Raw genomic sequence first — 27,712 nt, 5'->3', positions numbered from 1 at the left:
TCTTACAAATAGTTGGCCAAGAAATTTAACTCCATTCAAAGATCATGAACATAAAACAGAACTGGCCAAGAAATAAATTTTTAAAATATATTGAAAATAAAAACAAATTATAAAGTTGGTGAAGGCATTCATCAGAAAAATATTTGCACCAGTTTAGCTAGAAATTGTGCCCCACATAGTCACTGAATGAAGTCTTACTTCTGTGTAGAAAGAACAAATGCTAGAAATGGAAACACAAAAAGAAATGGAAAGACAATGAATGGAGATGATTCATTAACTGGCGGATTCAGAAAAATGGTAGAAGGAAAAAAAAAAACATGGAAATTAAGAAAAAATTGGAAAGTCCCAAGGAAAAGTACCTACTGTAGAAACAAAGTAATTTGGAAAGTCCCAAGGAAAAGTACCTACTGTAGAAACAAAGTAATTTGGAACAAGGATTGCAATAAAATAGCAAGCAAAATGAAATGCAGACAGAAAGGAGTTAATAAGATTTGAGATGGTAAAGAAAACCAAATTAAAGTATTTAAGGTGTGATTCAAGACAACTTTGTAGCACCTACAATAAACCTGGATTTCTGATGATGTTCAATAAGTGTCTGATTTATGATTGAGCAAAATTAAAGAGATAGTGACAAAAATCCACTATACGCTAAATAAAATTGATCCAAAATTTAGCTAAACTGTGATATAGTCTTAAATATTAATGAGATTTGAATATAAAGAAAATAAGGATAATAATGGAAAAAGATCATGCAAAAACACTGAACTTCAGAACACTAGAAACACTTTTGTAAAACTATCAAGAAATAAAATATACTTATATACACAGCAAACTAAACTTCAATTATAAACATTACAAAAATGTGTTTTTAACATACAAATCTCAAAAAATAATGTTATAGGAGCTGTTTTTAATATAAACCACTAAATAATAAACTAACAAGAGGCTCTGAGGAACAAATAAAAGATTGTTAGGAAATATTGAATATGTTTAACCAAAGAACTAAAACAGAAACAAATGTGAAGCCTGGAGTGAGAGGAGAGACACTAAATATTTTAGGCTTCACAATGTAAAATAACACCTTTAAGAAAAATTAGTAGTAACTTATAAATTAAAGAAGTTTGGGGATAAAGTAAATTTATTGATTATTTCCTCATGTGTAATAGCTGAAGGTCATGGAATATTTTACAGCTAAAATGTTTAGTGAAATTTTTGATTACACAAACACTGAAAATGTAATAGTTTTGGCTATTGTTATTGGAGGAGAGAATTTGGGTGTGGGTAGAAGAAAAAACACACAAATTGATTTGTTTATTACCTTATGTTTTCTTTGCTTTTTATGAAGGAAATAAATATTATCCAAATAATGGATTACTAAAACATTATATAAAGTTGTAATTTTCATAAAAGGAAGAGTAAAAAAATTGAAACTTTCCTAAATGTTGAAAGAACTACACAAAATTAAAATGTAACACATAGTTAATAAAATATTAGAGAAAATATGTTAAATAACCTGAAGAACAAAATGCAAACATATGCTATATCAATATAGTACATTTATAATATGTATGTATCATATAAGCAACAAAATTTACAGAAGAAACAGGATGATATATAAATACAATAGGAGAGAGTAACATCAGCATCATGGCAATATAATTAGTTTCTCTTTTCTCCCCCTTTTTTTCTAAACTACTAATTAGACAGTCATAAGCAAACAAAAGTGCCTCTGACCCTTACACCAACAAACCTGGAAGGATTCTAGCCCACCTATGTATCCGGAAATAAACAAACAAGATCTCAGTAAAGACGTCAGATCCAAGGGAGCTGGTGAAACTTCACCACCCACACTGGCTTTGATTGAGGGAAAAAACAGAGAGTACAAAACCAGGCAGACACCCAAGAGTTAGAGAGAATTTGTAGAAGACAAGCCTTCCTGAGATTCCAGCACACCACTGGGGCAAGATAGAGATAACTTTGGACATATAGGAGAGGGAAGAAATCACCAGAGCCACCCCTGTCCCCAGGAGACAATGCACTGGGGTTAAACTATCTGACAGCAGCAGTTGTGACCTCCCACAGAGGAGGTAGAAAGAAAACGTGGTGACTGTCCAGCTATCACAATTGTGTGAATTGCAGCTGGAGAAATCTGTTTCTTTTCAGTAGTAGCTACATTTCTAAGGAGGGATATCCATGACTGGGTGAAGGGATGAGAAAGGAAGAGGCAGATAAGATTACCCAAGATGATTAAAGAAATTTATTTCTGCTCTCTGCTTCAGGACATCAGCAGGATGTCCACCCACAAGATCCTGGTAGTACTCCACTAGAGGATCACTCCACTGGGCCCCCAGGCACCTTCAAATACCCAAGTGGTAAATCTACAGATCACCTGCTTTACTGCTGGTTCCTTGTATGTCCTCCCAAGTGCATCCACAAGAACAAGTTCAGGTAGACAGGGAGCATGATCAGAAAATAGCCAAGGTCAGTGGTCAAGGGAAAACCCATAAACTTGAGCTATAATAACAGCTTCTGCAATATGAAAGGTTTCTAATAGCCAACCTGTTGAATTGTAAGAATCAAGTACACCATAAAAGCTCAGTTAAAGACGAATCTACTACTTCAAATGTGAAAGAAGCAGCACATAATTATAAACAATTAAAAAAAACACAAGGTATATAATATTTATTACAAAAAGAAAAATGATCATTCTCTAGCAATTAACTCAGAGACATGGAATAGTGTGGTCTAACTTACAAAGAATTCAGAATAGCTGTTATAAAGAAATCCAACAAGCTTCAAGAAAACTCAGCCAATTCAATGAAATCATGAATAAAATTAACAAACAGAAGTTCTTTACCAAAGAGATTGAAAATTTAATTAAAAAAAATTCTGGAACTGAAGAATTCAATGCATGATTAAGAATGCAGTAGAGAACATCAGTAACAGGGCAAGGCAGACAGAAGAAAAAATAAGTAACTTGGATAATAGGAATATGGAAATAATGCAGTTAGAAGAGGATTGAAAACTAACTTTTTAAGAAATTTAAGAAATCCTATGAGAGCTATTGGATGTAATCAGAAAGGCAAATATTAGAATAATTGGGAAAGGAAAGGAAAATGAAAAGAGAAGGGAAAGAGGGCAGAGAGTTTATTTAAAGAAATAATAGCCCAGAACTTCCCAAACCTGAGGAAGGACTTGTACACAAAATTTCATGAAGCTAATTGAGCATTCTATTATCTTAACACCAAATACTTTCTCCAAGACATGTTACAGTGAAACTATTAAAAAATCAATTACAAAGAAAGAATCTTAAAGGCAGCCAGAGAAAAAAAGAAAGTAACTTACAAAAGGAACATCCATTAGGCCATCAGCAGATTTCTCAGCAGAAATAATGCAGGCCAGTAGTGAGTGGATGGCACTATAAAAGTGTTGAAAGATAAAAATTTCCAGCCAAGAATACTTCATCTGACAAAGTGAACCTTCAGATATCAAGGGGGAATAAAAACATTCTCAGACAAACAAAAGCTGAGGGAGTTCACCACCACTAGACTAGCCTTGCAAGAAATGTTGGAAGGAATTCTCCAAGCCGAGATGAAAATATGCTAATAAGTTACATGAAAATAAATGAATGTACATAACACACTGATAAAGATGAATAATAGACAGTCAGAATTAGAAAACTGTAATTCTATATTAGGATGGTGTGTTAACCACATAACCACAGCATAATGGCTTAAGGAAAAGAATATTAAAAATAACTATAGCCATTATAATTTTTTAAGGAACAACTGGCATAAAAAGAGGTAAATCATAACATCAAAAATATAAAAGGGGAGGAATAAAAGGATAGAGCTTTTGTAGGTGAATAAGCTGTTATCAGCATAAAATGGATTGTATTTTTATATTATATGTAAGCTTCATCATAACCACAAAGCAAAAATCCAGATTCACAAAACATAAAGGGGAAATAGAGCATACTATTGTGGAAAGCCACCCATTTGCCAAGGTAGGCAGAAACAGAGCTAAATGGAAATAATTAAGTTACAAAATAACTAGAAGGCAAATGATAAGATGGCAGTAAGTACATACAAATCAATTATCACTCTAAATGTAAATAGATCTAATTCACTAATCAAAATGCACAGAGTGGCTGAATGTATTAAACAAAGCACACACACACACACACACACACACACACACAACCCAATTATATGCTGTTTACAGGAGACTCATTTAGCTCTAAAGACAATTATAGGTCTAAAGTGAAAGGAATGGAAGAAGATATTCAATGCAAGTGGGAACCAAAATAAAGTAGGGAAGCCCTACTTATATCAGATAAATAGACTTAAGCCAAAAATAATAACAAGAGACAGAGAAGATTATTAAATAATAACAAAGGGGTCAATACTTAAGAAGATATAACAGTTGTCAATATATATACATGTGACACTGGAGCACCTATATATAATAAGAAAATACTAACAGATCTGAAGGAAAAAAAACAGCAACAATACAAAAATAGTAGGGGATTTCAATACTCCACTTTCAGCAATGAATAGATCATCCAGACAAAAAAATAGCAAGGAAACATTGGATTTGAACCACACTGCAGACCAAATTGACTTAACAGATATATATGTAACATCCCAACCAACAATTATAGAACACATTTTCTTCTCTAGCGCACATAGCACATTCTCCAGAATAGATTATGTTAGGACACAAAACAAGTCTTAGCAAATTTAAGAAGGCTGAAATCATATCAACTATCTTTTCTGATCACAAGGGTATGGCACTAGAAAACAACAAGAAGAAAGTTGGAAATTCTACAAATATGTGGAAACTGAACAACACACTTCTTAACAATCAATGCATCAAAGAAGAAATCAAAAGGGAAATTTTAAGTATCTCAAGACAAATGAAAATGGAAACAGAGCATAACAAATCCTATAGGATGCTGAAAAAGCAGTCATGAAAATATATGCATTTTTTGCTGTAAACTAAGAATGAAAAATATTTCAAATAAAAAACCTAACTTTATACCTCAAGGAGCTAGAAAAAGAACAAATTAAGCCCAACTGTAGAAGGAAACAAATAATAATGATTAGAATGGAAATAAATAGAGGATAGAAAAGCAGTGCAAATAATCAACAAACTAAAAACTGATTTTTAAAAGATAAAAATTGACAAACATTTAAACTAATTAAAAAAAATAAAGAATCAAATTAAAATTACAAATTAAAGAGGAAACTTTACAATGGATTCTACAGAAATACATAAGATCATAAAAGACTACTCTGAACAACTATATGTGCCAAGAAACTGGATAACCCAGAAGAAATGGGTAAATTCCTAGAAACAAACAACACACCAAGACCAAATTAGGAAAAATCAGAAAATCTAAGCAGACCAATGACAAGAGACTGAGTCAGTAATCAAAACTCTCCCAATGGAGAAAACCCCAGGACCAAATGGCTTCATAGAATAATTCTATCAAACATTTAAAGAAGCATTAATGCCATTGTTAAACTTTTCCAATAAAAACTGGAGAGGAAGGAAGAGTTCCAAATTCAGTTCTACAAAGCCAACATTACCCTGATACTAAAGCAAGATAAGGACACTGCAAGAAAACTCTAGACCAATATCCCTGATGCATATAGATACAAAAATCATAATATATTAGCAACCTGATTTCAAGGACACATTAAGAGGATTGTACATCATGACTAAGTGGGATTTATTCTTGGGATGCAAGGATGGTTCAACATACACAAATCAATAAATATAATACTTCACATTAATAGAATAAAAACACAATATTATCTCAATAGATGCAGAAAAAGCATTTGACAAAGAACATCCTTTCATGATAAAAACCCTCAATAGACCAGGTATAGAAGAAATATACCTCAATATAGTAAAGGTTTTATAGGAGAAGTCCACAGCTAACATTATACTTTATGGTGAATAATTGAAAGTATTTCCTCTAAAATTGGGGGAAAAAACAAGGATGCCCACTCTCACCACTGTTATTCAATATAGTACTGGAAGTTCTAGTTAGAAAAATTAGGCAAGACAAATAAAAAGCATCTGAATTGGAAAGAAAGAAGTTAATTTCATTATTTGCAGATGATATGATTTTGTATATAGAAAATCCCAAAGACTCAACCAAAAAATTGTTGGAACTAATTAATGAATTCAGTAAATTTGCAAGATATAAAATCAACATACAGAAATCAGTTGCATTTCTACATACTAATAATGAAACATCTGAACAAGAAATAAAAAGAAAACTATCCTATTCATAATAGCATAAAAAGCACTAAAATATCTAGGAATAAATTTAACCAATGCAGTGAAATATCTGTACAGTGAAAGATTTGTACAGAAAGATATGGCAGTGAGAACTCCAAGACTTCGATCAAAGAAATTGAAGAAGATACAGATAAATGGAAAGACATCTTGTGCACATGGATTGGAAGAAATAATATTGTTAAAATGTCCATACTACCTAAAGCCATCTATAGATTCAATGCATTCCTTATCAAAACTTCAATGGCATTCTATACAGAAAGAGAAAAAACAATTCTAAAATTCACATGGAATCCCAAGGACCCTGAATAGCCAAAATATTCTTGAGAGAGAACAAAGCTAGAGGTATTACATGTTCTGATTTCAAACTCTATTACAAAGTTATAGTAACTAAGATAGTATGGTATGGGCATGAATACAGACACAGAGATCAATGAAACAGAATAGACAGCCCAGAAATAAGCCCATGCATATACAGTAAACTAATATTGGACAAGGGAGCCAAGAACATCCAATGGAGAAAGAATAATCTTTTCAACAAATGGTGCTGTGAAAACTGAATAAGCACATGCAAAACAAATTGGTCCTCCATCTTACACCATTAACAAAATTTACCTCAACTTATTAAAAACTTAAACATAAGTCCTGATACCGTTAAACTCCTAGAAGAAAATGTAGGAAAGAAAGTCCTCAATATTGGTCTTGGTAATGACTTTTTGGATGTTACACCTAAAACACAAGCAACAAAAGGCACAAATAAACAAATAGAACTACTTAAAATTTTAAAAAAACTTAAAATCTTCTGCACAGCAAAAGAAACAATAAAATATAAAGGTGACCAACAGGATGGGAGAAAATATTTGCAAACCATATATAAGATCAAAAAGAACTTATAAAATTCAATAACATAAAAACAATGAAAAAATTGGCAGAGGAACTAAATGGACATTTTTCCAAAGAAGGTATATAGATGTTCAACAGGTACATAAAACACTGTGGAACATCATTAATCATTAGGGAAATACAAATCAAAACCACAATGAGATGTTACCTCAAACCTGTTAGAATGACTATCATCAAGAAGACAGGAGATAACAAGTATTGGCAAGGATGTGGAGAAAAAGAAACCCTTGTACACTGTTGAAAGTAATGCAGATTGGTCCAGCCAGTATGGAAAACAATATGGAGTTTCTTCAAAAAGTTGAAAATTGATCTTCTATATGATCCAGCAATTCCTCTTCTGGGTATATACCAAAGGAAATGAAAACAGGATATCAAAGAGATATATGCACTCCTATGTTTATTGCATTATTATTCACAAGAGCCAAGATATGGAAACAACTTAAGTGCCCATCAACATATGAATAAAGAAAATGTGATATATATACATGTGTGTATATATATAAAGTGGAATATTATTTAGCCATGAGAAAGAAAGATATCCTGCCATTTACAACAACATATATGTATGTTGAGGACATTATGCTTAGTGAAATATTTAAGTCAGACAAAAACAAATACTGTATGATATCACTTATATGTGGAATATAAAAAAGGCAAACTTATGAAATCAGAGAGTACAATGATTGTTACCAGGGGATAGAGGGTGAGGGGATAAAAAAGATGGCACTTACAACAAGTAATAAATCAACCCTAGAGATATAATGCACAGTGTAGTGAATATAGACAACATTATTATAAGCATCAAACTTGCTAGAAAATTAGATCTTAATTATTCCAACCACTAGAAACAAATGATAATTATGTGATATGATAGAGGTATTAATTATTGCTATAATTGCAATCGCATTACAATATATAAATATATCAAATCAAAATATTGTATACCTTAAATTTGTACAATGATATATGTTGTTATACATCAATTTAAAAGGAAACAAAATAGGATGGTACAAGATATTTTTCTTAACACCTTTACTGAGATATAATTGACATACCATACAATTGACCTGTGTAAATTATAAAGCTCAATGGCTTTTTCTAGATTCACAATGTTTTGTCGTCATCATCATAATCAATTTTTTTTAACATTTTGATGACTCCCAAATGAAATTCTGCACCCATTAGTAGTCATTCCCCCCTTCCTACTCTAGTAGTTTTCCTAGTCATTTCCCTAATCTAATTTCTGTCTCTATGGAGTTGCTTATTCTTGACATTTTTCATAAATAGAATCATAAAATATGTGTTTTTTTTGCAATTTACTTCTTTTACTTAAATATTTTCAAGATTTATCCACGTGGTAGCATGATCAGTAAATCACATTTTTAAATTGCTGAATAATATTCCATTATATGAAATATATATTTTATTTGCCCATTCATCTTTTGGTAAATATTCAGGTTCTTTCCATTTGGGGACAAATACGAGATATTAATTTACCTTTCTCTATACCTAACTGAACAAATTAATGAAAAAATATTTAAATATACAGAAAAGTTAAAAATTATTAATTCAGATTTAGTTGAGTTGTAGTCTCTCTTTAAAGTAGTGAATGCATCATCTTTTAAAGTGTTAATAGAATATTCACGATAATTAACCATAAAGCTAATCTCACCATATTCAGTAATTCCACTAACATAGATGAAATATAGACATTACTATATGCTTTCACTGCAGTGAAACCTGAATTTATAAAACGAAAAAAAGACTTTAATTCCTGCTAATTAAAAAGTATTGCTAAAAATTCCTTGTATCAAAGACAATGGGATTTGAAGTTACAAGTTAAAAATACAAACAAAACGTACCAAAACCTGTGTGATAAAGTACTGCTCAGAGGTAAATAGAAACAAAGTGATAGAATTAATACTTAGATTTATAAAAGAATGAATGACAACTAAATTAAACACCCTACTAAAAGATGAGAAAAATATCAAAACAAATAATAGAAAGGTCAAACACGTAATAAGGTTAAAATTAGAAATCATGTTATCTAGAAAATACTAGAAATCTAAACAAAAAATTCAAAGGGGAAAAAAATCTGAACATTTTGGCTTTTAAAAAATCTTTTTAAATTATAAACTATTTCAAGAAAAATTTAAGATGAAAATGCATATAAAAATGATAAGTTTAAAATTGGCACAAAACAGGGAATTATGAGTATTACCATTTAAAATTTTTAATACTCTGAAAAATCTTTGAAAACCTAAAACATTAAATTATTTTCTAGGAAAATACAGTTTATCTAAGCATATTTAGAAAAAGAGAAACTGACTAAAAAGTGACTTTCTGTAGATCGAATGCAGAATTCTTCAACTAATAAATAAATACAATTTTTTAAAGATTAAGTTCAATTAAGATAGTAGATTTAGATGGTTTTGCAGATGAACAATACCAAATGTTTAAAGATAAATCTAATTTATTTAAGGTATCATAAAAAGAAGAACATTCTTAATAAATTCCATCTTGTTCCCTCCACCCCTCTCCCTCAATCCCAATCCTGATTCTTTCTTCATATCTCTTGTGTGTGTGCACACGCACACACACACACACACAGAACAAATTCACTGATGAGTATGTTCAGAAAAATCTTAAGTAAAATGTCAGTGTATAGGAAAGGATGAGTTATGTGGTAGTTTTTAAAAATTCACCATTCAGCAATACTGCTGCCTCCATGGTGGTGAGACCAGAGAAGCCCAAGACCACACAAAGGAGTTGATAATGTTGAAATAAATTTCTAGGCTCAAGATGGAGCTGCTCCTGTCCACGGTTCTAAGTCAGCAAGCCAAAACTTAGAATCAACAATTGTGTCCTTGTTAACACTCTGCCTGACCAGAAAGACAGCACATACAGCCCGACAATCCCCAAGTGCCAAACCAGCTCTGGACTCTACATTTCTTTCCTCCATTCCTCTCGCCCCAAACAAGGTTGACTATGTGGCCCCAGGCAATCAGATATTTTATATTTTTCTCTGTCTTGTTCCTTATCCTATAAAAACTTCCTGCCTTCTGCCTCACTTTGCAGTTCTCCAAACGGAGACTGTCCATTTCATGAAGTGTTAAGTAAAGTTTGTTTGTATCACCTAAATTGTCTTTATTTTCCAACAATAGTCACATGAACATTCATTTTTCAGTGATGATACTAACTTACTGAACACTCATACTACAAATACTGCTTTTCTGGATTTAAAACTAGATCTCTAGGTTGGTATTACTGCTGGAAGTTTGTTTGTTCGTTTGTTTTTTGTGGCATTGCTGCATTCTGAAAAGTAAACTGACATTTGATATCTACAGGCAGTAAGTGATAAGTTGATACATAAATGCAAGAAGTATTGTACAAAAACAGGTAAAATCTTGGAATCACAGACTTACCATCTGGAAGTAACCTCTCGGAACAGTAAGATCTAGCCGTTTCGGGAGATCTGCAGCGTTAGTTCTGGCGTCTGAGATTCGAGCTTTTGTAATGGGATAATTCACAGCTGTTTTCAAACTTGATTGTATACTAGAACAACCTGGGAGGCTTGTTAAACCTGATTGCTGAGCCCCACCACCAGAGTTTGTGATTCTTATGTCTGAATGAGTTCTAAGAATTTACAGTTCCAATGAGTTTCCAGGTGATGACAATAATAATGCCCCAGGGCCACACTTCAAGATGTAAACCGTGACAGTTTTGGACACAGTCAGAAGTCTTCTTTCTTTAAGCACATAGAGTCTCTATTATTTCTTCTCTCTCTCTTTTACCCACTGAATGTTTTATATGTATTTTTCCTTTATATCAAAAGAAAGCTTGTCCATCACTGTAACATATGTGTTGAGTTAGAAGGTGATTACATTGAAATATAGAGTAGGACCATGTTTCTAAAATAAACTATCTTGAAGTAAAAATGAAAATAAAAATAAATAAATCCTTCAAATTCAATAGTTTAACACAACAAAAGTTTATTTTTCACTTACTCTGCATAATCATCAAGGAACAGTTGGTTTTTTCAAGTCTGTCTAACCTATGGACACAAGCTATAGAAGAAGTTATCATTGAGAATACCGTTAGTCATTGAGAGAAGGAAAGGGATATAAAAAATTGCACAGTGGCTCTTAATGTTTCCACCTAGAAGTGGCATACCTCATCTCCACTCATTTTATTTTCTAGAGAAATTCACTCGACCACACTTCAAGTGTTGGACATCTTTTATGCCTCATCTCAAAACGGCTCAGCCCTCCTTTTGGCTTTGACTTTTGCTGTATTGAACCAACTACATACTTATGGCTTTATAGTACCATGGTTTAGTGGCATGATGTATATCTTTCTTTCTACATAAAGGTTTCTTACCCAGGCATTGAAATGTATTTGTAAGAGAGCTCATGCAGTCATCCAAGGGTACACTAAAACACATATCTGCAAAAGGGTAATATCCCCTAGATCAATCTTTGACCAATAGGCAATTAAAATAACCCTCTTCTTCTTTCCAGGAAGTCAATTCCATGTTTGATCCTGCATGACTTCTCAGAGGATTTGGAGAGATTGAGTTTGAGTTTCCACTGGAATAATAGCACAATAATTCATCTTGGATTGAGTTTCCCATTGCTGTTTGTTTTATTCTTCCCAGTTTCCTCATTCCTATTCCCTGAAATTACTTCCCCAAGTAAAATATCTACATGTAAACCCATCACTCAAACTCTGTTAAGACAACTAACTTCAAAAGGGCTAGGAAAATACATTTGTACAATATGTCCAGAAGAAAGAAAGTCAGACATTTTGTTGAACATCATCATTGACTACTACAGTTAGTAAATTAATGATACGGACACATCAAAAGTAAAATATATTTTGACAAAGTAGGATTTATACTAGGAATGCAAATTTAGGTAAACATTTACAAAACTATTGATATAAATAATGCGTGCTTAATAAATATTTGTTAACTGAACACCTTATTTTGAGATCAAAAGATAAAAAAAACACCTGGTAATCTACATAGATGATGAAAAAGCATTAACAAAGTCATTGAGAAACAATTCATCAGAATTATTATTTGGATATAAATATTCTTTATATGATAACATAGCTCTACCTCAATTCTAAAATGAGTATCACGTTTAATGGGAAAACAGTACTGGAATTTTTACTGAAGCTTGAAACAAGACAAATGCATTCGCCAATGCAATAATAGAAGAGAAGGGTGTGATAGTTATAAAAAATGAAGGGAGGAGATAAAAATATCATTCACATAAATAATATACCAGTATATCTGAAAGGAAAAAGCAAAGAACTATTAAAAACTACAAGGAAACTATAACAAGTCAATTGTATATGTCACAACTATGTTCATACATATGAAGACCAACATGTAGGAAATATCACAATCATAAATAAAATATAATATTCTTATGAATACATTTAAAGAGAAATGTTGAAGACTTGTATAATAATAAACCAAAAATAACTTAAAATACTACCATAGACACGAAATAAGAGTTGGCACATGGAATGGGCATAACATATTCTTTTTAGCCATAAACAAAGGATAAACTTTGATCATCATACCATATGCCATGATAAATTGCAAATTGGTTTAAGCTTTAAGTTAAAAAAAGAAAACAATAAAAAAATGTAAAAGATTGGAATATTTCTTTGAAAACAGGGGCAAAAGAAGGCCTTTCTAACTCTGGTTCCAAATACAAAACTAAATATAATATGATAAAATAAACGATTAATAAAATTATTTTTTAATAAGAAACTTCTGTATTAACACAGACACACACAGACATGCATATCATAAGCAAAATCACAATACAAAAACCAACCAGGAAAGAAATTTCATCTCATATCTCAGATTAATGGGATATACTTTTTAATCATGAAGAATCCTAGAAAACGTAACCCAGCAAAAAATTGGAAAGGACATAAACAGTGATAAATTTTTTTAAAAGACCATTTAAACATTTGAAAAGATTTTTAACCTCCTTCATGAAATATACTCTTTTCTTCTATCTGGTTGGTATATCTGGGTAACTTTGATCACACTTGGCAAGTCTTTTGGGAAGGAGCAACTCATACTTTGCTGATAGGATAAAGTAGTACAAACCCTATGAAAAGCATTGTAGCAATATTCACATAACTTTTGATCAAGCAATTCTACTTCTGAGTGTTTTTCCAAATGATGTATTTGCAGATTCATATAGAAATATGTTTATAGTATCAGTCATTGCATCATTTATTTTAGAGCAAATGATTGGAGATAGTCTAAATATTAATTAAGATTTAAATGATAATATATGTATATGCAAATATTATGAAGATCTAAGAAAGCTCTTTATACTGTTACAGAGAGTGTTCTTTAAAATGTATCTTTATATTTAGAAATTATAGGGTAGAACAGTGTGCATAGGAATGTTTTTAACTGTAGGAAATTAGAAATTCATAAATTTGTATAAATGTGAGTGAAAAACTCTGGGATAATACACCAGAAAATATGAGTGTTTCTCTTGTGTGGAAGAATGGCAGGAACAATCAGAATTGGGAAGGACATTTTTCATTATATCTTTTTATGTTTTTAAAATTATAAGCCTTATTAATATATTCTTTATTTGAAAAACTAAGTTATATCCATGGTTCAAATTGTAGTAATCTGTGCCAGTATTCTCATCTTCCTGCTTACTTCTATTCTTTTTCTCCAGGAAAGACATGATCTTCTTTTTATTTTCCAAGGTAACACTGAGACAAATACAGGTAAGGACAGTGCTTACTTAAAACTTTATTTAATATGGGAGGGGAAAAAGAAGATGGAGTAGAGTGGTGGTAGTGGTAGTGGGGAGGATGTACTCATGTTTAATAAAAGGGAATAAAAAGGATCTTAGAATAAAATTTAAAGTCCAATATTTGTCTATTAACATCAGACTATTAAAATTAGTAGATTTTTTTTAACATTTCTTACTTCCTATCTCTTTCTTCTGTTGCAAAATAGACCCTTTACCATATATGTCCTCTACATTCTCTTCCCTTTTGAGTCTCAGGATCTTGAAAAAATATTTCTAAAACCACGTACAGGAAGTCCAACAATCACGTAAGGTTCTAGTAATATTGTATCCATCATTTTATTTTTTTAATGCAAAGTAGCCCAGCTCCTTTTTATCTCAAACTTTTCATTGCAGAAAATACCTTTCCTTTAATAACCAAGGGGTGATTAATGTATTGTATTAAAGAAAAAGGTCGTCTACCTTTAGTTTCCACTATTAGAAATGCAAAGAACTGGCAGAAGCTTTAAATTAAATGTTTTTCTCTCATTTATTTCAACATATTGTTTTAGTATCATGGATTTATTTGGATGACTCACCAGTTCGTACTTTAATAATTACCTTTCTCTCCTTCTCTTAAAACGATTTTTAAAAGGAATTTTAGCCATGGAAATATGCTTATCTCTGAACTTACATTGACATTTTCTTTTCTGATGTCAACACAAAAGGAAACATCTCCCTCATTTTGCAAACAATGATTTTTCAGACATCTTCTATAAATATTAATGTATTGTTATGTACACATAGTATATGCACCATGTATTCCAGCCCCCTCCATTTACTGTTTGTATGAACTTGGAAAAGCTATTTAAACTTCCAGTTTCTTATTTTCTTCACCACAAAATGGAGAAAATATTTCAAGGGCTGATATGAGGATTAAATATTTCCTTATGGGCTCTGACATCCTTCACCAAGATGAGTTTATGTTTGACACTCTTCTAAACCTACTTAATCATTCATATACCCTACTAATCCTTATCATTTTCTGACAACCCAAGAGAGACAGCCATTCTACAGTCACCCATCTCACTTTACTCATGCTCCAACACCACATTCTTGGCCAATCTAACTCCTCCTACAGTCTTTGTCATGGATGCCTAACTTGATGTAAAGCACCCAATAATTTTAATAGTAAATTGTTCAGATTCAGAAGAGAAGAGAGGGCAAAGAGGGAGAATAATTTACTGGATTGACATATTGTGTTTTCATTATTACTGCATGTGCAATAGTTTTTGTAATTTTCTTTGTAATTTTTCTTTGACTCCATTATTTAAAATATTTTGCTCAATCTACAATATGTGGAGATGTTCCATATAATTTTTTATTATTGATTTTCAATCTAATCCCATTGTTGTCAGAGACTATTCTCTGTATTATTTCAATACTTTGAAACCTATTAGGGGTTTCTTATGGCTCATAGTCTTACTTGGAATGTTCTGTGTACCTCTGGGGAAAAAAAATTATTCTATATTTGATGAGTGTAATGCAGTGTGTAATGTTCATTTTGTTTATAGAGCATTTGAATTTTCCTGAACAGTCACTGATTTTTATAATTGATTATACAAGTTTCTGAGAAGTATTAAATCTCTACCTAAAATTATATTTATTTCTCTCTCTAGTTCTTTCCAGTTTTGCATTTTGTTTTTTGAAGAACAGAGAAGTTAACATTTTTATTTATTTTAAATATTTTGATTATTAAGTCATTATAAAGTATCTTTCTTGCTCACAAATGTTTTTGTCTTGACATCTACTTTTTCTGATATTATTAAGCCAGTCCAGCTTCCTTATGCTTAATATGCTTAATACATAAAAATATGTCCTTCTATCCTTTTACTTTCATCTTCTTACTGTCTTTACATTTAAATTAAAAAATGAAAAATACATAAACATGTGTGCTTGTGTGTATACATATATACATATGTATGTATATATTTATTGTATGTAATATATATTTCCAACAACATACTTAACATTTTCAGTGCTCTGTTTCATTGTTATATTTGTTTCTATTGACTATTTTTTTCTCTTAACTATGTGTTACATTTTCCTGTTGTCTTCCATATCTAAAATTGTCCTTGTATGTTGGCATTGGGAATATTAAATTGTTGAAAGTCTGGATTTCCTTTTATTCTTTCAAAGATTTTGAGTTTTGTTCTAGTAGACACACAATTATTTTACTGGTGGATTCTCTTTGTCCTATAAAAGCTTTTGTTTAGTTCTAATAATGTTGTTTTTAGAGCACTACCTTAATGTGTAGAGCATTTCCTATTAAGGTGTGATCTTTCTGGGGTCTCAACTGATTGTCTGGGCAATGAGTGAGTTTGTTCTTCTCAAACTGAGTTTAAATGTAATTTCTCTGATCACTGTTAGAGTTCTAGAATTTCCATGTACCTCACAACCTCTCGGTAGGCTGTTTTCCACCAAGCTGGTGTTTATTCTCTGCCAAATCTCAGGGAGTCTCACCTTGAGCATGTGCACCTTAATAATCTGAAAGAGCGTCAAGGGAACCTATTTAAACTTCTCAACCTCTTTCTTTTTATAGTTCTCTCATTGCTGGTATTCTGCCCTGAAAATTCTAGATACATTAGCAGTTTATAATGCATCTCTCTCCTTTTTCATTTTGTTCTGTTTTAAATGGACTTCCCTGTACTATGGTTTGAAAAATGACCATAGGTGGAAAGCCAGGGTAATTATGGAACTGACATCATATGTTTCCCTTATTTGAATGGTAGTGTCTTCACTTTTTGGCATCTAATATATGAAAAATTTATTTAATATAGTCTATCAAGCTTTATAATTATTTCAGGTGTGAGGATAATGCTGATATTCACTACTTTGTCCCTGCTGGAACCAGATATTATCTGTTAAATTTTGGTTAAAATTTTCTCTTCAGTCTTCTTGGCTTCCCTCCTTATATTATCTCCTATATAGATATCACTCATTCATTAAATCAAGTGTATAAATCTGTCTTTAACCTTGATTTCACTCTTTAGTTATTGGACCCAATATACAGGTTTTTGCTGAAAATTTCCACTTCTGTAGTCTACCAGAAAATCAAACATAACACTTTGATTCCAAAATCATTATCTCTTTCCCCTATTCCATAGTCCTATTTTATTAATTTCACCATATTTTCTCTTTCCTTGATCTGATTAAAATCTCTAAAATCAAAATATTATCTATCTCTCACAGTCTCAAATGCGAACAAATTTTCAAATATTGTTGATTCTTTCTTTGCAATGTATTTAACATCTAAAATTTTAGTAACTAAGACTCTTTAATTACACGTGGAAAACACACTGGCATTAATGTAAATAGGTAGAATAAATTTCCTCTAAGTTACAGGTTGTTTCATATAATAAAATAGCTGGAGTGCATCCATAATTAAGAAATGGAGTGGAATATTTAAGGAGCATGTATTCAGGACCCTCATTTTCTCCATGTATTTTCTCTTCTCTGAACATCTGCTTCATTTTTCTTACTACAAATGAGCTTTCTTTGCTTCACTGTTCATGTGGAATAAAATTGTTATCCAGAGTACCAAAGTGTACATAGCCACTATTAAAAAGACAAGATTAGAAAGAGATTTGTTAGACCCAAGTTTAAATTTGTAAGGAATGGTATCATTAACTTAGATAAGATAATATTATCTCTATAGACCAAGGTCTAGAAAAAGACTGATATTGATTAGACTGGCTACAAAACAACATCTCTGGTAACACATGCATAGTTGTTTTGGTAGGACATTGTATCATAACAGATCAACAATGAATAGCTGGTTATATTTAACTTCTTAAATACTCAGAGTATTCACATACTTTTTTATTTTTCAAATACACATAGAAGTTATCTTAGACCAATTTTTTAATATAGAAGACACCCTTATTATAACATTTATTGCAATCTGTCATGTATTATAGTTTCTGTAATTAAGTGTGATGGAAAGAATCCAGTTGAAATCAAATAAATTTTCAAAGAGAGCCTCTATCATTAACTACATTTGTGATTTTGGGAAACGTATTTAGTATTTATGAAGTTTATATTTCTGTAAAGTATGGATAAAATAGTACCTATCTCATAAGTTTGTTATAAGAATACATAATGCAGGAAGTGCTCAATACAATACCTAGTACATGGTATATAGTTCAGTAAACCTTAGCACTAATATGCCTACCTTTCTCAGTAGATTTTAAACCCTTAGAAATTAGGAAATAAGTCTTAAAATTAGGAAATAAGACTTAAAATAAGTCTTCCTTTTAATCTTCTTTATTGTGCTTCAATAGGCTTTTTTCAAATGGTCATTGCTCAATGAATAAATACATATTTATTTACTTAAGATAAATTATTGTTTTGCAAACCATATTTTCTGGCCAGAAAGTCAATGTTGTCCCTCCTGACAACCAAAAGTTATTTTTCAGACCCTACCATTCTGATAGTTCTTCATCATAATACTGGGAAAAAAACTCACTGTTTTTTTTTTTAAATGTTCCTTTCTTGTTTTCTGCATTTCCAGTTCTCCCTTGAATTTTTTGACTTCTTTCTGTCTTCTTCCATTGCTTCTATTCTTGTTTCCATAACTTAAATATGGTGGAAAAAAACTCAGGTTATGGTTCACAGTTCTCATTTCTCTCAGTCATCTTACTTAACCATATCATCAAAACCCCAGGTTTATATATTAACTCTATGCAGATTAATTTCAGCTCTGGCTTCTCTCCTAAGCTTCAGGCTTTCAAATTCTATTACCTACCATAAATTGCTTTCCAAATACTTTGCTAGTTCCACAAACTCAAAATTGTGAGACAATTTCAGTCATCTCTAACATTTGTCTCAATCCTTATTCCCTTCAACTTTCAGGTTTCTATAAATATCTCCATCATTCCCTCAACCACATAGGGTTGAATTCTGGCAATATTGTAATTTTGGAGATACAACTGAACATGTGCAAAATAAAATAATGTGAACTAAATCTAGAGTAGAAGGTGGCCTATAGCAAAATGAAAACAGATACATAAAATAATTTTATTATTTTAAGAAAACTAATGCATATTTTAATAATGTATTAATTGAAATATGTTTATTGAGAAACTATTAAGTGTTAATCATTGAGGAGATAGTAAGTCAGATATTGTCCCTGCTTTGTGAAACTTAAACATAGCGGATAACAGGGACCAGCAAACAGGAAATTACAAAACATATTGTTAAGTGTTAAGAGAACATACTAGAAACATGCAGGATGAACACCTAACCAAGTCTTGGAGATTTGAACAAGGTCTTTCAGTTAAAACTTAGATATGCATTCACATGTGAGTTAGGTAAAGCGAGAAAAAGGTGCTCCTGGCAGAAACAACAAAATGGTTGACTAAAATGTATTACACCATCTCTGAGTATTAAGGAAAATTCATTAAGAAGGGTTTAGCATTTGCAAAGCAGATGAGGTATGACTAGAGAGCTCTTAAGAACCAGAAAACGTAGGAGTCATGTTAATGAGTGTGGACTTGATTCTAAATGTAAAGGAGACTCAGTGAAATGTTTTGATCAAAGGAGTGATCCTAATCAGATTTAAGCTATAGAAAGATCACTCTACATTTACGTGACTAAAGGAATTGGAGAAGGCCAAATTTTATAAGTGTATAAATTAATACAGTCATAATAATTCAAACAAAAATAGATGTGTCCTTTATTTAAGTGAAAACAGTGAATGGGGTAACAAATAGACAAATTAGGAACAATTAGGAAATCTTCTCGAAAGGATATTGTAACTGGTTAGGTGTGGGGAAATTTTATGTTATGTATTAAAGACAACTAGGCTTCAGTGTATGTTTAGTTCAGAATTCCGTGTACAAATATTAGGGTAGCTTAATGGATAAAGAGATAAAACATGATGTGTTTGCTTAGGGATAACATATAGCTAGAGAAGAGAGGTGAGGAGTGATGCTTAAGGAATGACTATATGGAGGGGAGTACAGAAAGGGAAAAAAATAGGTGCTCAATGAGAAAGCATCTGAGGAAGAGTTATTGGAAATCAGATAGTGTGGCAATATGAACACATTTGAAATAATATTTCAAGAAGGAAATTATTAATGACAAAGCCAAATATTGCTAAATGAACAAGTGAAAAGAAATTGAAATTGTCTCATGGATTTTACACAGAGTGTGGAAGACAAATTATTTTCAGGAGATATTCAATAAAACAGTGGCCTTCAGAGTAAATAGAAGGCAAAGTGAGAAGAGTCACTTTTGATTATTATTGTATAATATTAAGATTTTATAGCAAAAAGAGAAGAGTAGAAGCTGGAGAGAGATCTCTATTTGTGGATTTTGCTGTTTCACTCTTCTTTGTTTTAAGCTTAGAGACACTTGATCATGATTAAATTTTTATGAAATAAACTAGTAATGAAGAAGAGATTCACTGATCAGGGATGAATGAAAATAGTGGATGGAAGATGCCATGAGAAGAGTGGAAAGAATAAACTCTGGCTGGTAAGTGGAGAAATTAGCTTCAGAAGATCAACATCTTCTCTATTCAAACAAGAAAAATGAGGAAAATTTAAATGCAGATGGTAAAAATTTATCTTGTGGTGGCAGGATTTAAAATATAAGCCTTTCAAATATAAGCCTTCTATTGCATAGGAAATAGGAGAAATGTAGGTATAGTGTTTAAATACATAGGCTTTACACATAGATTACTTGAATTCAAATCTCATCACTGCCACTTATTCTCTGTGATATTAAGAAGTCCCTGAATTGAACATGCTTCAGTTTCCACATAAGGTAAATGGTGATGAACATAGGCCCTATCTCATAGAGTTGTTGTGAGGTTAAATGAAATTGCTCTTAGTGAATTGCTTAGGATGTTCCTAGTGCAAAGTAGCAACTTGTTATTATTGCTGTTATTATTGATTCATAAGATTTAAAGTAGAAAGTTTGTAGGTAATTGTAGAAAGATTTTATATGAAAGAAAAATCATATTGAATCTAATTAACATGAAAGAAATAATTTACCCAGGAAACATAGCAGAAGCTAGGGAGTTCATTTTCCCATTTGAGATTGAACACTATAAGTATGTGTTCACTGTTTGGGTTAATCAACTGATTTGGGTGGGTTTTGACTAAATGAATAATACTTTGATCAAGCTGATTGATTAATAAATGCAAAGACTATTTTACCCTAAAAATTATCTGAGCATATGGCATAAGTATATACTAATTTCAAAAAGCAGAACATTTTTACAGAAGATACATCTTTGAAACATATGAATAACAGAGAAAATAGACATTGATACAGATACTGAAATATTTTGTTCAGAAATCTTTCTAAGTGACAACTTTTCTTGAAACTCTACACCTATGCACAAAGTTTTACCAAAGATGAGAATATCTTCTATTAAGCATTCTGATAACTCGTTCCAAAATCCTATTAAAATGTTTACTTTAGAAGTACATGAAGAATCTGTATTAATTCAGGTCACAGATATATCCTAATTTTGTGTCATCTATTGAATATTTATTTATTTATAAGTTACTAGACATAATATTTTATTAAGGTCTTTGGTCTTTAGGTTGATGGTTTGTGCTATTTCAAAAGTTTAGACTTAATTTTTAGATTACATCTATATTTTGGAGACAATCACATGTTTCTAGATATAGTCATGGGAATCCAAGGAAACATTGTGTAGACAGAATATTTGCTTTTTATCATATCTCTACAGCCATTATTAGGTGCATTAAGTTTATCCATGAACCCATTATTACTTCACTCTATAGAAAATATAATTGTTAAAATATTGTATGCCTGTTTCCGTAAACTGGTGATTGTTTCAAAAAAATCTGGAAAAGATACAGTCTGGAAAAAAAATGTCAGTAACCATCTAACATTTAGTAAAATGAATCTACATAATTTTCTAAAAGCTCTTTTGTAGTATGTGTCTTTATATAATACAATTATTCTATGAAAAGAAGGTGACATTTTAAGCTCCTTTTCATAATTCTGTGCACATTATAGCAAACGTCTGTGAGGAAGATCAAAGGTGATCCTCAATGTAGGAAATTATTTTGCCATGCTAGAAAGCTTGTTTGTAGTTGTCCTGAAATGCCAGTAGTGGCTTAGAATACTATTTCATGCTCAGCAATTTTAAAGAAAAGAATATTAAATTTGTCTTACTCAAGAAATTGGTCTTTAGCCAAAAGCCACAGCTAAGTTCAAAATAAAGGAAACATTGTATGATTTGCAAAACATGTTAGTGTAATATTTCAAGGCAGGCATTATTACATTCTGACATATTAATTGATTAGATACATTGAGAGAATGGTGCTTTACATAGAGAGAGAGAAAAAATGAGAGAGAGAAAGGTTTCTTTGGCATAATATTATGTCAACTACTGCCTTGAATATCTCTCAAATTATTCCTGAACATTGTTTACACATGTCGATCATCTGTACCAAGATAAAATAATGATGCTGAAATTATTTTCTAAATGGTAAAAAAAAAAAGCCCACAAATAATGCAAGATAATGTGGTACTACAGAAAGCTATGTCTCTACCATCCTATTTACAATCCAAGAAAATAACTCATAATAACGTTTCTGTGGAACACATGCTTATTAAAACCACTAATCCAGTTTTTATCCAAGCCTTGGGGCATTTTGCATATTTTTCTGGCTATAATATTTAATTATGAGACTATAGTTTTCTAATTTAATTACTTTAAAATATAATTTGAAACATCAAAAGTCCAGTCTAAACGTGAAAAATATATTTATACTTCTAAATTTTTAGTTTTGTATTGGAATTAAAGTCAATAATGTAATTCACTAAATTATATTTACATGTTTCAAGCTCTTGTAAGATTATCTTGTTTGTTTTTATTGTGGGCAATGTCATAAAAAGTACTTAAAGTGGGATGTCATTTGGTTAACCTGAACAAAATGTGGTGACCACAGAGAAATATTGTATATTGAGTACCTTTTCAAATGAATACCTTTGGATCAAAAATGATATTTTTAGCACAGTGAAGCCTTCAGAAAAAAAAATTAGTAAAACTTGGTTTGTATCAATAACTTTAATATCAGTTAAAAATTCTGACAAATGTGCACATACAGAGATTAATGTTGTCCATCCACCTCTAAGCAGGTATACTCTGAAGTAGTTACAAATTCTAAACATTTTTAAAAGCATGATTTTAAATTCTGTGCAAATCATAAGTACATTAATATATATACAATATTCTAATTAATGGATAAAAACAATAGTTTTATTGATTACTTCAATGCTCACTGAATGTACTTCATGGAATTCTTCAAAGTAATTTCTTAACTCTGCATTTGTAGAGGATAATGAAGAATGGATATTCTGAGTCTTATTTAATTAGTTGAAACAGCAAACCTAGATCTAATATTTTATCTTAAATATAAATTAAATTAAGGTTAATAATAGGATGTAGGTGAGAAAATACTGATTTGTTAAATAGACTCCTTAACCAGGGTGAAAGAAATCTAGAAAAAATGAGAAAAATACAAATTGATCACATTAATAGTAACCAGCAATTTACTTTGTCTTAAACTTCTATACTTACTATTTTTGAAAACTCTAATATAGGATTTTTCATTGCCATATTTACATTACTGATACTGAAAAATAATTTCCCTTTAAGTGGTCAAAGAAAGAAGAAAATTTGAAATATGATTTAGCATTAGAAGATTTAATTAGTTCCCTTAGAGTAATCTTGATTCTGATTGTTGCATGCAATTGAGAAGCAGTATTTCTGGGTGATCCATGCTTAATTTATCATTTACTCAAAGGTCTCTTTTAGGCTCACTTGCTGCCTACAATGCTTACTTTGACTATTTTAATTTTGTAATTCCCAAAAAAACATAAACAAAATCATATTATTTTGTATTGGGTGACTTTAATGATGAAAAGGATAAGAGAACCAGAACATTTTTGGAACTGTTTTGTTGTATGTGTATATATACATGCAATGAAACTTTGTTTTTTGTAATATATCAGAGACCATTTCATCAACCAGTGTGCTTATTTTTCTTAATACTTTGGACCTATGGCTTTTAAAACATAAACTGACACATTAGGATGGAATTTATGCACAAAACATTTCAAGATGTTGGTGACTAGATAACGAATTGAACCAAAGCGAATAAGAAAAATAAGTCAGTGAAATTTAATTCATTGAACCTTTAGTAGCAAATCAGCAAATCAATACACTAAAGGTAAAATAGATCAAATAATTGAGCTTTATTACAAAGGACAGAATAGATTTCTACCACAGGTACGAGGCTATTTTTAATATAGGTTAGAAAATAAGTCGCATATAGGGAATCTAATTTGCACATAGTCACAAAGTTGTCCTTTGAATAAATTCTCCTAGGACATGATAAAGTAATTAAAGGCATAATTTTGATTCCTTCGTGGTTAGAATGAATATGCATTTTTACATATGTACACATACACAGAGATGATACTACCAATTTAACAATTATGCCAAGAATAAGTAAAAAAACAAAGAACACCTATACTTTGCTGAAGGAAATATGATTCAAGAGAGATGCCTTTCCCTTCAAAGCTAGTTAAACAAAAATGCACCTTAATCCTCTAGCTTCAGTGTCTAAGGTCGTATCCTTTATGCCTGTTGAGTTATGCAGCATTCAAAAGCCAACACTTCTGTCTAGGTGTTCAATCACAAACAGACTCTTCTCAAGAGCTTATTCCTGGAAATCGTATCCTCTTACTGCTACATCATCAGTTGCTGTTTCCAGTGAATTCTTTCCGGCATTCAGACATTCTCCCATCTTTAGTAAAGCAGATCTATGCTACTCAAACCCACTGTGTATATTATCTTCATTTCCACACCTCCCATTTTTCTTTCCTTTTCCTGTATTTAAGTATTTTTATGATTGACAAAAGTGTACATAAACTATAAAAAGATAATGTAATGGGCATGCCTTTCTTTACATTCCACAATATTATTGTGTATATTTTATACTTGCTTTATATATTTTACCTAAAGTAACAAAAATAAAGTTGATAATCTCAAACTGCTTCTCTGTTTTCCTTCTAAGATCCCACTTATCACTCACCTCTCCAACACCAACTACCTTTATGTATTAGTCACTTAACCAGGGCATATTCTTATAATTTTCATACATACATACACACACATACATCTATTCAAGCATATATATACACATATGTGTGTGCATGCATGCATGCATATTTATGTATCCACAGAGATATAATATGTTTATAGATGAGGAAATTTGAAAATTAAGGTACAGAATGTTTTAAAAAAACTTCCTGAAGATCAGAGAACTAATAACTAATGGTCTCAAGATCCAAATACAGACAGTCTCACTCTGGAGATCATGTACTTACTCAGTATTTGACTTTCAGTGAATACTTGACCCTGATTCTCATGCATCTCTCTAATAGAAATTGCTAAGTGTATGTTATACACCAACAATTTTTTTGAAAAATACCAATTATTTTTACCAAGAAATTGCATTAATGAATGTCACTAGCAATTATATACAAATTTTTGATTTCCTATCATATTGCCTGAATTTCATATGCATTACCTTTGATAATTGTTCACTTCTTATTTTTTCTAGTTTATAAAATTTGTTTATATATATTCTGAATTTTATTGCTTTATTGATAATGCTGAAAATATCTCCATCCACTTTGCATCTTTTCTTTGAATATAATTTATGTTTCGCTGCCATTTGTATGTTTAATAATTTAATGCAGTACTATTGCTATTTTGTTTTCTGAGTTCTGAGTTTTTTATTTTACTAAAAAATACTATGTAACTTCAAATTATTTTTCAACGTCCAATTTCACTATTGCTTTCTCATTCATTAGCAATTTATTTTATTGTAAGTTATAAGAAAAGGATCTATTTCTCTACCCACCCCCATATATCAAATATCTACATATAGTTATGTCCTAGAATAGATAGATTATTGAGACAGAATAAATATAAAGTCTACAATTTGGACTAAACATATGTGATGATTAGGAAATGGGAAGGTAGAGAGAAAATTAGTTATGTTGTTTGCTAAAGATCAAGGAATTTCTCATCCTTTATTAATTTTTGGTTTTGTTTTTGTTTTTCGGTACGCGGGCCTCTCACTGTTGTGGCCTCTCCCGTTGCGGAGCACAGGCTCCAGACGCGCAGGCTCAGCGGCAACGGCTCACGGGCCCAGCCGCTCCGCGGCATGTGGGATCTTCCCGGACCAGGGCACAAACCCGTGTCCCCTGCATCGGCAGGCGGACTCCCAACCATTGCACCACCAGGGAAGCCCCTCTTTATTAATTTTTAAAATTATATTACCATGTACCGATTTTGAATTTCATTATTTTTTTTACGTCTATTGAAATAATCGTGTTTCTTCTCCTTAAATAGGTTAATGTAAGTAAATAAATTAAGAGAGTTTTCAAAAATGAGGTATCTTTGCTTACTTGGTATGAGTTCTTGATTATGATGGTTTAAAAATTTTAACATGTAAGTTAATTTATTTTTTAACAATTATCTCAGAAATTTTATTTCTACATTTTCAAGGGAAATTGGTATATATCTCTTTTTAATGATATCCTATGCAGTTTTACTTGTAAGATTTTAGTAGCCTTATGAACTGAGTTAAATAGGTTTTGCTCTCTTTTCATTTTCTGAAACAGTTTGAAGGAACTAGGAATTATTTGCAACTTGAGGTTTGAAAAACTTACCTGTTTTTAGGTAATAGCTTCTAAGGGAAATTTTTTAAAATATGATTTAATGTATTTCCTGTTCTTAGAACTAATTGGTTTTCCATAGTCTATTTAAGGGAATTTTGATAAGTAGTATTTTTCTGGGAATTATACCATTTGTCATCTAAGTTTTCAAGTATGTTCACAATTTTTTTTTATTTTTAATTCAGCAAATATTTATTTAATGTAGCTATGTACCTAGCACTCATTGTTATTAATGTGTATTCTTTCTGTCTCTCTTACTCTCTGTTTCTCAACTTTATTATCTTTATTTTATAAATTTTTATAAAAATAAACATTTGGTATTCTTCACATGAAGATGGACACACACATCCTGCCTCCAAAATATTTTCATTGTCTTTCAGGAAAACAATATAAAAATAAAGATAGGTAAGAGGGTAGGTAGGTAGGTGAGAGATAGATAGATACATAGATAGTAGATAGATAATGGAAAGAACATGGTAAACTAATCAGGATTAGTTTACAAAATGAATGCTAGAGATGATTAAATCTAGAATTAGTTAACAACACAAAACTGATGTTCAATGCTGTGAAACTTTAATGACATAAAAAGAGTACATTGATGCAGAAGAGTGAAACTTCCAAAAAGATTTGGAGAAACTGGTTGTTTAAAGGAGAACAGAAAGAGTTGTTGGTAAAGGTGACAGAAGAATATTCTTTTCTAAGTATTTCATGAGTCTGGAGTAGTGTGGAATAGCGATGAATATTAAGAATGTTTTCTTGCAAGATTACATATTTCTATATACTAATTTTTAGAGTCAAATATGAAATACTATTTCTGCACAGGTATATAGATTTTAAAGTATTTGATATTTAAACATGATTGCAGTAGACTAGCTTCCTGCTCAGTGAAAGCTACCTGTGTCAACCTA

The sequence above is a fragment of the Lagenorhynchus albirostris genome, chromosome 5, assembly GCF_949774975.1.
Source record: "Lagenorhynchus albirostris chromosome 5, mLagAlb1.1, whole genome shotgun sequence".
Lineage (NCBI taxonomy): Eukaryota > Metazoa > Chordata > Mammalia > Artiodactyla > Delphinidae > Lagenorhynchus > Lagenorhynchus albirostris.
Note: the sequence above shows the minus strand (reverse complement) of the source record.